This window comes from Poecilia formosa, unplaced genomic scaffold (genome assembly GCF_000485575.1).
Source record: "Poecilia formosa unplaced genomic scaffold, Poecilia_formosa-5.1.2 Scaffold362, whole genome shotgun sequence".
Classification (NCBI taxonomy): domain Eukaryota; kingdom Metazoa; phylum Chordata; class Actinopteri; order Cyprinodontiformes; family Poeciliidae; genus Poecilia; species Poecilia formosa.
This window is the reverse complement of record NW_006800301.1, coordinates 485,950-497,692: the sequence shown is the minus strand read 5'-3', so window position 1 is coordinate 497,692 and position 11,743 is coordinate 485,950. Positions and strand designations below refer to the sequence as shown.

At 39.8% G+C, this 11,743-nt stretch overlaps 1 long non-coding RNA gene across 1 annotated transcript in view; it reads left to right on the top strand.

The window, feature by feature from the left end:
- Nucleotides 1-514: 514 nt before the first annotated feature.
- LOC107833320 (uncharacterized) overlaps nt 515-11,743 on the top strand; it is a 40,216-nt gene continuing 28,987 nt past the window's right edge. The window contains exon 1 of the long non-coding RNA XR_001659044.1: nt 515-651. This is a non-coding gene — a long non-coding RNA (uncharacterized LOC107833320). The remainder of the gene's footprint in view (nt 652-11,743) is intronic.

Genomic DNA, 11,743 nt, shown 5'->3' with positions numbered 1-11,743 from the left:
ATCTCCAGTATGAACACTTGTAAAATAAAATACCTAGAGAAGTGAAGCACAAGACTGATCAGAAAACAGGAGAGTAGGCAGAAATATGGAAAGAAAACACACCTCTACGGTTTCCTTACCAGGTTGGACTAGGCTCAGATAAATGGTGGGAGAGGATTAGGAATGCAGGAAGAGTGTGAAGTCTAATGCTTGGGATGTATTTTACATGAGAGCAGAATCAAAATTAATTTGAAGTTTTCTCTTGGTGCTAAAATGAACTGACTGAATGAACTAAGAGGTCATTTTTGTATCAGAAAGGGGACAGAGGGAGGCAGAAGATGATTCTTTTCAATTAGTGGATGGACTGATAATCAAGCAGATGAATGACAGCTGCCGATTAAAAGGTGGAGATTCCTGGAAATGGATGTTGGGAGAAGGGAAAGCATTGTTATGTTATGTGATCAGACGAAGAGGAGAGAAGTGCATAAGTAGGCAGATACTACTGATGCAATTTATGTAGGAATATACAAAATCAGTGGTGTCTACTTCAAGAGGCGGCTTGCAGAACACGAACAAAGATTTCAAGCAGATAGAAACTACCAATCTTTTCCTAAGCATAAAGCTCAAATACAGGAATACAGGCCTGCCACCATATCAAACCCTTCAGAAATGGTAGGTTGCGTTTTGTGGGAGGAAAATATTTTTTTTTGTTTTTATTTTGTTGCATGAAGTGATAACATGTAATCACTTGACAGATAACCATGCTTTGCAGGGATTCTTACAGTTCTTTAACTTTGCTGTTTTTACTAACAATATCAACCCACTAAGACTCAGATTTAAATATTCTTCTTTCCTACTTATTTAAATCTTTCACATGACAGTTTGTGGATCAAGCCACAGGCCATTACTTCCTTAAAGTGTACAAGGCTCTGTCAGTTCTTTTTAACCCTTGTGTTTACAAATGGGGTCCAATCGACCACACACCCGTAGCACTTGTATCATTTGCCCCAGTCCTCGTACATTTGCCTCAGTCCTCGCACACACAAAGGTTAAGGCCCTTTTATATGCGAGTCTGTCATGTTCCTTGTGGATGGGTTTGCACACAGTTATGCCTAATGTTCAGTTTGAATCATAATCCTAAATCCATGTTTTTTTCTTGGTGCAACTACTTGTTTTTGCAAGGCAATTCAGCTTATTACTAGCTCCAAAACCACACATTTTGAAATTAGTAAGTTACTTTGAAGTGTTTATTGACAGTGGCAGAGTCAAGGGTTTTTCATAGAGGTGGCCAGGCTAGACCTGTTGCTAATAACTGATTGCATCCAGAGCCTTTTCTGTGCACAACATTAATATTTTACTAATAATTCACAAAAGAAAATATTTTCTTGAACCAAATAAGTATATGCCTGTGTTAATATATATGTATAGGCTATCTAGGCATATAATCACTCCTGCCACCAACTGGTTTGGAGGGGAACTGCTTGTTCCAGAAGCGCTATTAAGTTGCACTTCTAAGCTTTTACAGTGACGTTGGACTATATTCAAACTAACCTGTCTAAAACACTTAAGCTCCACCAGACTAAGACCAGCCTGAGTTAACAAACGCCTGGTAAAACTGTGTCTGCTGAGCTTTTCCTAGCCCAACACTCCTAACAACAGTTCTAGGGATAATGGAGGACCATTGGTATTGTGACGTGCAGAAGACGGAGTGTTGGAAAGAGTAGAAACTTTTTAAAGAGTCAGAGAACAATTTCAAGGTGTCAAATTGCGAAGTTATGTTTCATACTTAAAGCCCTTTTATAACAATTCAAGGTAACATAGTGACTTGATTGTGCAGTAAAATGCCACTATGAGCCTGGGAAATACATAATTCCCACATTTAAGTGTGTGGACATGTTTTGGTCAGCTCACACCTCTCCTTACATACACATACAGGGAAAACAATATGTGCATGCACTCGTACAGAACCTAATTTTATGCTAAATATATACAGAAATAAAGCTTATGCTACAGTTATACAATGTGCTCAAGCACACGTACAGTAATGTGGGTGCACATAAGCAGACACAGACACAGAAAAACCCAGACTGTCAAGTACTCTTTTTATGGTGTCACCTGAGTTTGGCCTTAAGTACATATTTCATGCTACATTACCCCCTATGGCAGAAGATGAGGGGAAGAAACAGGGAGACTAAGGGTGGCTGAGAGATGAAGTGAGGCAGTAAAATTAAGGTTCCTTTCTCTCTCGACTGCTTGCCTAAACATCCTTTCTACATCTTCTGTTCTTTCTGTTCCTCCTACCCCTCTTATCTTTATCCCCCTGTTTCTTCTAGTTTAGTATTTTTTAATGGTCACTAACCAGAATGGGTCACAGACATGCTCCTGCTGGATGCCCACATGACAAGAGTAGTGATATGTTTTAATGAGGCTGGGACTTAGGGCACAAGTGGAAATTTCTCATTTGGGTCTTCCATTGGAGAAAACTACATCTACCTCAAGCTGTTTCACTCAATCCTCTGCCACGCTTCTAATGTTTTGTTATTTCCTTCATTTCACCCTCTCCGTCTTGCTCTTTTTATTTTCCAGTTATCTCATTGTTTTATTATATTTTTTTATTAAACCGGTTTCTCACGCACGTTTCACCAATCTCTTCCAGGTTTACACATCTGAACAGATTTCTTTTTCAGAGCTCCTCGCAGATCCCCATCTTTCTTTTCACTTGTTAACATTTAACATGCTCTTTTGCGGGGTTTAGCAAGCAGGAGTCATGCTGAGAAAATATCCTCAAAACCATAACTCCACTAGATCTCCTTACAGTGTGAAAAGACGGCTAAGAGCTTTACAACTGACAACGTTGGTCAGCACCCCATGTGCTTGTTTGCCTGCAGAGAAATCTAATCTGATCCTATTGGTTATTTCAGTAAACCCCCTCCTTTGTGTTTTAGACCCATTTGATGTTTTTAAAGTTTTGCAGATATATGGTGTGAATAAAGTCTTCTTCTTGCATACTAAATTGGTAAATATCCTTTCAAAACAACAGAGAGCATAGTCACACTTACTGTGATTTGTAGCACAGCATAATAAATAAGACAATGGTTTTATTTGATGGTTTCAGAAATCAAAGAAAGAAAAACATATTGAGCCCAGCTCTTTGGCTTATAATATTTGTCAGTGTGTTGTGTTTGCTCCATGACTCTCCTAACACTCCTATCACGTAGCCACCAGAGGGTACCAAGGTGAACCAGCTGCAGGACTTAAAGCTGATTCTTTGCAGGTACGGCGGTAAACTTGCTGGGTATCCACGTTTACTCTCTGCATACCCAGCAGCCTCATTACACCCTGGATGTAAGGAGCTGGTTGCCAGTCACTCTTTGACATTACCCTTCTGTTAATGTCAAGCCCTCCTTGCGAACGTCTGTGTATTTTCCCTATAAACTATTTGAGCCCCAGTGTAGCTTCTTGTATTTCTCCCACTCCACGGTCTCCCTGAGCATCTCCTGGGACCTACATGTGAAACCTCTTGACCCCTCAAAGTCGGACCAGAACCAACCATGACCCTCACTTTAGATTCTCATGACTGGTAACTTCAAGCTCCACCGCCATCATTGTTAGACTACCTGTCTGTCCTCAAATCGTCCTGCAGCATTTTCCATCAGGTTCTCCAGCCCTCTGTCTACCTCCATCTTGCAGTTTCACCTCAAAACCAACAACCCGTAGAACCCACTCACTAGTGAGCATCTCAGCTTTGTGTCTGTGATTTATTTGCATTGTGGACATGGAGTGGAATGGGTCTTCTCTGCACTGACAGCTGGCAGTAAGTTGCAGGACAGACGACTGCGTAAGACTGACTGCAGTGCTCATGAAGCAGGAGGGGTCATGACAGCCACTCGCTCAGGACTGAGCAGCAGAGTTGCGATTGGCGCTTTCACTTGTCACCATAAAGTCCCTAGTAACACACAAAAAAAGTCACTAGATTTGTCGTTCTTGGGGGAAAAAAAAGTTTCTGCAGCAGTAAAAAAAAAAATCACTAAATACAGCAATAAAGTGCCAATTTGGAAACAATATTTATTTTGACCTGACCACAGACCCACTTCACCCCCTACACTACTCCCCACTTTTAGCCCCTCAATGTATTATGGCTCCGCTCACTTTGTTGGAGTTTCCTAAAAATTTGTCATGGGCAGGGTTTTGACTTCAGAGAGTTTAATTATGCTTTAATTTGCATAAGCTTAGTCAACTAAATGCTGCCTCTTAAAACAGTTATATCTGCCTATTTAGTTCACACACCAAATATTCCCTATGCACTAATATACACAGTGGAAACCATCTTAGCACTATGGCAAATGCAGATATCTACAGTCTATTAGGCTGCTTATTTTACATGTCGCCATATCTTATGATTTATGCAGCGCTATTATATTAGTGACAATTAGACAGACATCTTCTCCCGCTCAGAGGAAATCACTGCGCATGTCTGGAGCTCCGCGTGCGAGTAAAGGTGGAGGCGATGGGTGACAACAGACACTTAAGTCACGTTATTACTTGGATTTTACGGCGCCACTTTAAGTCCCTGAACTTCACATTTTAACGGACAAAAAGCGCAACGCGACTTGGATGTAACGAGTAATGCGACAGTTTTGTAGAAATGTAGTGAGTGGAGTAAAAGTAGAAAGTATCCATTATTAAATCTACTTAAGTAATGTACAAATACACGAAAATTGTACTTAAGTACAGTAACGAAGTAAGTGTACTTCGTTACTTCCCACCACTGAGAATGTCAAAATAAACTGTTATCAAAAACAGAAAGCGGTAACAAATATAAAAACTTTCGGTGTGACTGAGTGAGCAATCAGTATGTACAGATAGATCATTGCTGACTGGTGACTCTAGTAAAGGTAATTGCTTCTGTGATTCAAGGTGAGGGACAAGTAGGTGTAAAATCTGTGGCATGTTGTAGAAATGGCAATTATTTCCATTCAAAGCAGGAAATGTTAGGATGGTGGAGACAGGGTCGCTAACACCTCCAGACAGCATTGCAGAAGATTTTACTTGAGGGAGAGTTACATCTGAGTAAAGAGATTTGACCTAGAAAACCACTTAAAAATAAATGAATAGAATCAGAAGTTAAGAGCACTTTGCAGTAAAAAAAAATACCGCATAAGAAACCACATAAATAACAGAAGGTAGCCTTTTTTTTTTTACCTTTATCTTAAAAGGTCTAATTTAAGTAATCATTTCTGCCTTGGTTGTTACCTGGAGGGAGATTTGAAATCACCCTGATGCAGTATAAATGCACTTAACTATGTATAGCAGAACATATACTAAAGGCACAATCAGTGAGTCATGCCACCTGTATTTTTGAACCTATAGACTGTACAGTTTAAAGGCCTGTCTGTATGCCAGAATAAAATATGTCTGCCTTATAAAAGATAATCAAAATGCAAAAAGGTTATATGATGAACTACACATTTATGCCAAAGACGACTGACGGTTATGCAGCACAGTCACTGACATCATCAGTGACAAGGATGGTAAGCCACAAAATGTCATTGCTAAAGAAGGTATCTATTCACATACTGCTGTATACAACTTTCTTTCATTTGCCACATTAAGTTTTCATTTTCTTTCTACTTTTCACAGTAAACCTATAATTTTCCCTTTTTTTCAAACTATGAATGAAAAATGTTATTCATGACCTACTTGTCTTTCAATTCACAGAAGAGACTCACTGCAATTTAGAAATGAATACTATCAATCATCACTTCTTTAGAAATTACTGTATTTTCTGCTACAGGTTGAAAAACTGATGGTAGAAGAAAATATACTTTTAATATGATTACATCTTCTCTGTTTAATCTTCTCAAAGATATGTCTTGCACAGTGGCTCTTTTTACTTTTTTTTTATTTTAAAACATTTCATTATTCTTGCTAATCCATGTTGCACATGTCCAGTCCTGACTGTGAGATGAAATTGAACAGATCTGTGCTTCTCTTCTCCATTCTTTTCATGCCATTTGAAAGAGCTAAATTGGCTTTTTCCCTGTAGCAGGAATGAGTCTGGCTTTGTCCTTTCAGTCTCTCTTTCTACTGTCAAATAACCCTCTTTGCTTCTCAGTTGTGATATGATTACGTTCCTTTTCAGCTGGATTTACCACAAAGTCATAGCGTGCCGCTCTGGTAATACTGTGAAAGGAATTCTGGAAAAGCGGACTGTCAATGTTTTATTCAATTTGAAACAATGAAAAGATAGAAAAAGACAGGTCAAATCAAATAAAGAACCATAAGTGACAACCACTGTGTCATGCACTAAAGAGTAACAGGAATAAATAAATAGAGGAGAACATGTATCCTACTTTGTGTGGGACTGCAAAGCAGTTCTGCACCTTCTCCACCCATCTTCTAACTTGAGATAATGTATTGCAGTCTAAAAGCCTCAGAAAATAAAAGTAAAACAACTGTATACACAAAATAAAATCTCTACTGCGAGACCTTTGCACATTCCAGATTAAAATGAACACCTGACCTTATTTACAGGTAAATATTGAGTCCAAGACCTCTCACCTTATCTGTAACTAAAATGTAAGCCTTCCTAGCAATTCACAATTTTTCCACTATCTTCTATTGGCTCTTTTATGTTTGCACTTGACTGGTTCTTAGTCTTGGAGCACGACACACTAGCTGCTGCACGTCAAAAAATGCAGTTAGGTAAAGAGTCATTTACTATCTCACAATTGGTTTCAGATTTCTGGGATGATTCAAAATTGATTTTCGATTCTTAACGATCATTCATAATTTCTGCTTTAATCTATAGGTGTGCAAAGGACGCCACCAGATTCCTGGAGACATTGAAGTGTCTTTTACACATTTATTAAGTTTTAAATATCAATACACGTGTGGTACTATGAAAGAGAATTAAATGAAAATAGCAGCTCCCCCACCCCGTAATAATAAGGTAACTTGCAGTGAGAAACTACGTTAAAATCTATTGTAGTTAAACGTGTATGAGTTCCGCCAGCAGAGGGCGCTCAGCGCCATATGCGCAGGTGGTTGACGCTCTGGCCGGCAGAAGAAGTTGGCCATTGCTAAGGAAGCGGCTTAGAGCCGACATTACGAGCAGCTGCTATAACGCGCTGTGTTTCTGTTTTCCAGGTACGCTGAGTGATAAATAATATATGGATGCTAACGGTAGTAATCTCTGAGAGGCACACAAGGCCTTGGGACCAGTGGGACCGAACTGCCGAGTCGAATGTGGAGCCGGAGTTAGCAGCAGGCTAATCTAATGATTTGCGTGGTTCGCGCTCTTGTGCAGGCGCGGTTGGTTGGCTGTAGTTGTGGCCTGTGTTTTCCTCGCAGCTATTTTTGAGTTAAAGTTGGACCCTAATTTCTATTTTCTATTCGAGTTCAGGTAATGAAAGTTTAATGCACAGGAGTATACAGACGGTGATGCCAATGGTAATGATGAGAACTGTAAACTGTTATGCTACTCTGATAATTGTGTTTTACGGTGAAAATGTATTGTGCTCTTAAGAGGAAGTTGGCTATTGCTGAGGAAGCTGCTTAGAGCAGACATTACGAGCAGCTGCTATAACCCGCTGTGCTGTCTGTTTTACAGAGTTTATTCTAAATAAATATGTTACACTGAGAGTGACCCGGCCCATCATTCTCCACTGTGTATCACATGCTTAGACGGAATTACTCCCTCCTGGCGTCCTCCGTTTTGCTGTTACGAAGTGGTCATGGAGATAGTGCCATACCTTTCTGCAGAAAGCCTCCACTATGAACAGCTCTGCAATTTTCATCCAAAAGTTCCTGGCCATTAGTTTTCATAGCTATTTAGTAAAGAATTGTAAAAAAAAATGTAGCAATTCCTCACCACCTCCAATAAATATTCCTTAATAAGGTTCTAAAACAAAACAGCTGGCCAGGGACGCTGGGGGAGATGTCCTGTCTATAGTGCTCTCTACTTGGCAACTTGGTGTAACTCATCATCTCCTGCTTGTAGAGGAGTGTGATGGGGTGAATTGCCTCAAACATATTCTTTAGGTCAGTTGCTGGATGATGATATCAGGACAGGTATTGAAAATGTGTACCTAAAAGTTGCTATCTGCGTCAGCGAGGCTGTCTTCAGAAAGCTCATCAAAGTGACGCTTAACTTTTCTGGCCCTGGTCGTTTCAAACTCTGCTTGACTTTGCCCATTTTGTAGCTACAGCAAGAGTGGCAGACTCGGCCTCATCAAATTGCTCCTTAAACTCCATCGAAACGCTGATGGCGTTTGTGCAGAAGAGTATATGCTTTCAGAATATCTGTATTCTTAGTGTGCAGTAAAAGTGTGGCAGCGTTTATGCACTCAAGAATCTTGGTTTGCATGTTGACCAAAAAAATGAAAGAAAATTTGCTTATGGCATTCTTGAGCGCACATGCTTTGTTACTCTCTTCTGTTTTGTCACAGGTCAAGGATATTTTGTCGAGAGCTTTTGTATAATCTCTATATATGTGCCTTAATGCAAATAGAGCATCATGTCGAGAAGACCAGCAAGTGGGACAGAGGGGTTTTAATATGACAGTTCTCTGGCGCCATAAATGCACTGAGGAGCACCTACCGTTTGATACTGTGACCAAAAAAGTTGCACAGGTTCTCTACAATGTCATAGAACTGCTTCACTCCACAGACATTTTTTACAGAGACTTTAAGAGCAAGGTTGATGTCATGAGCAACTCAATGAACATAACGGGCAAGGGGCTTGGTCTCTGTTATTCTTGCCTGTACGCCTGAATACGCACTACTCATGGTGGCGGCTGCATCATAGTTCTGTCCGCGGTATTTTGACAGATCTATTCCGTTTTTCTCTGTAGAGTGCAGGATATGGTTTTCAAGCTCTGATGCTGATGAGCTCCCAGTTGCTTCAAAAGCACTTCATTGATTTGCATATCTGTTGCAACATCCATGTCATTCTTAACGGCAGTTACGCAACGGTGCACCGGCTCAGCTGGTTTGTCTTTGGGGCATCTTGCGTTCTGTCCATGATAATGGAATAAAACTTGGCTTTGTTTATTTCATTAATTATTGCAGCTTTCATACATAGAGACGGTATGCAAATAATCTCATCTTAAATCTGGTGACTTAGTTATTTCATTGACCCTTCTGGTCAGGTAATTAGTTTGTTAAATAAGTGTCCAGTTTTGGTAACGTGTACGCCTGAATACGCACCACTCTTTGCTCTTTTTCTTTTCACTTTGCTGCTCCACTTTTGTGCTTTATATGAAGAGCCACTTGTGTTTTTGTCTGTAAAAATGCTCCACCTGGTTGCTGTGAAAATATCTTTATATTCTTTTTGGGTTATATTTTTCTCTCTGTCAAGTTTTCTCTACTCCCTACTACGTTTTATTGGCTATTTTGTCATTGCATCTGCTATGGAACTTCTAAACAAGGCTTCTTACTAATAGAAAAGGGGTAAATGAGGGATCTGTGGAGCTACAATAACAAAGAATTCACACCAGAGCATGAAACTTCTATTTTATATCAATATGATTTACATGTGAAAAGGAAGGATTTAAATGCATAATATGTCCATATTAACTTATTGCTTTTACAGCATAAATCAATTCCCCTTTGGGTAAAGCGTTTTTTAAGCTAAGTGGCCTGAATGGATGTCAAATACTAGCATGCATATGTCTGAGCATGACAACTTACAAAAACTAAAGTTTTCTTTGAACTAGTTCTCTGACAGCGTGCAGTTTAGACTGCAGCTGCAAAGGCTCGAGCAGATGAGCTCCATGTTTGTGTTTTGGGTCGTGTGTAGATTTGTGTGCTGGCATGCAGTGGCATATGTTTTTGTGCAGCTGTGGCTCCACCATCAAAGACCTGCATGTATTTGATGCCTATAAAACACAGGTTTTAGATTTTCGTAGGCAGATCCCGAGTCACCTCAGAAAAAGCTCCCTGTTGAGCCTGTTGACAGCACAGCTTATGTCCTATTATGTGTTTGCTGCATCGATGTGATGCATAAACAGATGCCTGAATGCGGACGAAACCACACACAAACTTCTGCAGCTGTGTTTATGCTCAACTTGGAAGGGCTGCAATGTACTGTGTGACCTCTAAATGCATCAAAAGTTGGTCATTTCCCAGCGAACATAATTTTATCTGCATGACTGCACTTGACTTCCCACAATCTCTCTTGCTTATTTTTGAACATAATTTTAGTTTTTCATAACTAAAATTAGGCAAAACTATAGCAGTTACTGCTATAACTACTGCTTTCATCTTATTTCTCTGTGTTGCCATAATCAGACATAAGTAGTCAGCTATTGATTGGTTTAGGATGTTTCTGCACATTGCTGCATTGGTTTTTACCTTTATCCTGATTAGTTTCCCAGTTCCTGCTGCCACCACCGTGCTTCACTGTAGGAGTGGTGTTGGCCTGGTGATGATCTGTGCCTGGTTTCATTCAAACATCCCACCTAGCATTCACACTAATGAGTTCAATCTGTGTCTCATCAGACCTTCTCATGATCTGAGTGTCCTTCAGATGCTTTGGCAAACTTCAGACAGTCAAACGTCTTTTATTAAGAAATGGATTTGGTCTGGAAACTGGAACCACCCAGGCCTGGAGCTCTGACAGAGTGACGATCGGTTTTCCCCAGTCGCTCAGCTTAGACAGCCAGCGGTCTGGTGATTCTAAACGTCATCCATTTATGAATGATGGATGTCACTGAGCTCATTGGGACCTTTAAAGCAGCACCTTCTGTATCCTTCCCCAGATTTGTGCTTCAAGACAATTCTCGTTTTTCATGCGAGAATCAAAAACGACAACATTTTGTGTTCCTATAAAAGATTTTTAAAGAACTGAAAGCCATTTTAAGTCCATTTTTAAAACTCAAATGGACACCAAGATCCTTTTAGATAAATAATATTTGGTTAAAGTGAAAAAGTAACTTATTAGAGCCACTTTCTTCAAAAATAATAATAATAAAAAAGTCTAAAAAAATAACATGATCCGCAGAGTGGGTGATAACCACAGACTAAGTCTAAATATTTATATATTCTATTAAGAATAGAAATTGTTGTTTAAACTTTGATGTCATGATGATTAAAATACATTTTTAATCCAGCAGTCCTTCGGTTTCCACCTGTCAGTTCTTCTGCTTGCGAACTTTGCTTTCATCTTGTCTCCCTCGTGTCGTTTATATTAAGGACGGCACTTTTCTGCTTCCTCTTTTGGTGCAGGGTTAACTGAGAGATCTTGTATTTTGTTTAATCCACTCCTTTCTTGGTCCCTCCATACTTTGGTAGCCCCAAATCCCAGATGTCTTTTTCTCTCTGCGCGTCTGTCCATTCTTCTCTTGTCCAGCCTTACCCTTTGACCCCAGTCTCCATCTTTTGAAAAGTTGTTTGAAGTTTCAACTTTCCACTTTCTTGTCTTGTCAAAGAGAAGGACTCAGTGTAATTTACTCTTAATCTTTATATCCCTTCTTTTCGGTAGAAGAGCTCCGTTACTGGCAGATGAAGGGAGGGAGGAGGGGGAAAAGGGAGAAATATAAAGAAGATGACAGGCAAAGGGACAGGCAGGAAAGTGACCTGTGACTGCCCCTAATCAGGATTTTCTTCCCCACTGTCTTTATGCTCTTTCACATCCCTTGTTCTTTTTCTCCATCTTTTTTTTATCGTTAACTTGTTCACTGAACTTAGAAATGTTTGTTAATCTCCTACATAAAGTGCAGAGGAATTGAATCCCAGATGATCTAAATTTAGGGCTGCACAGT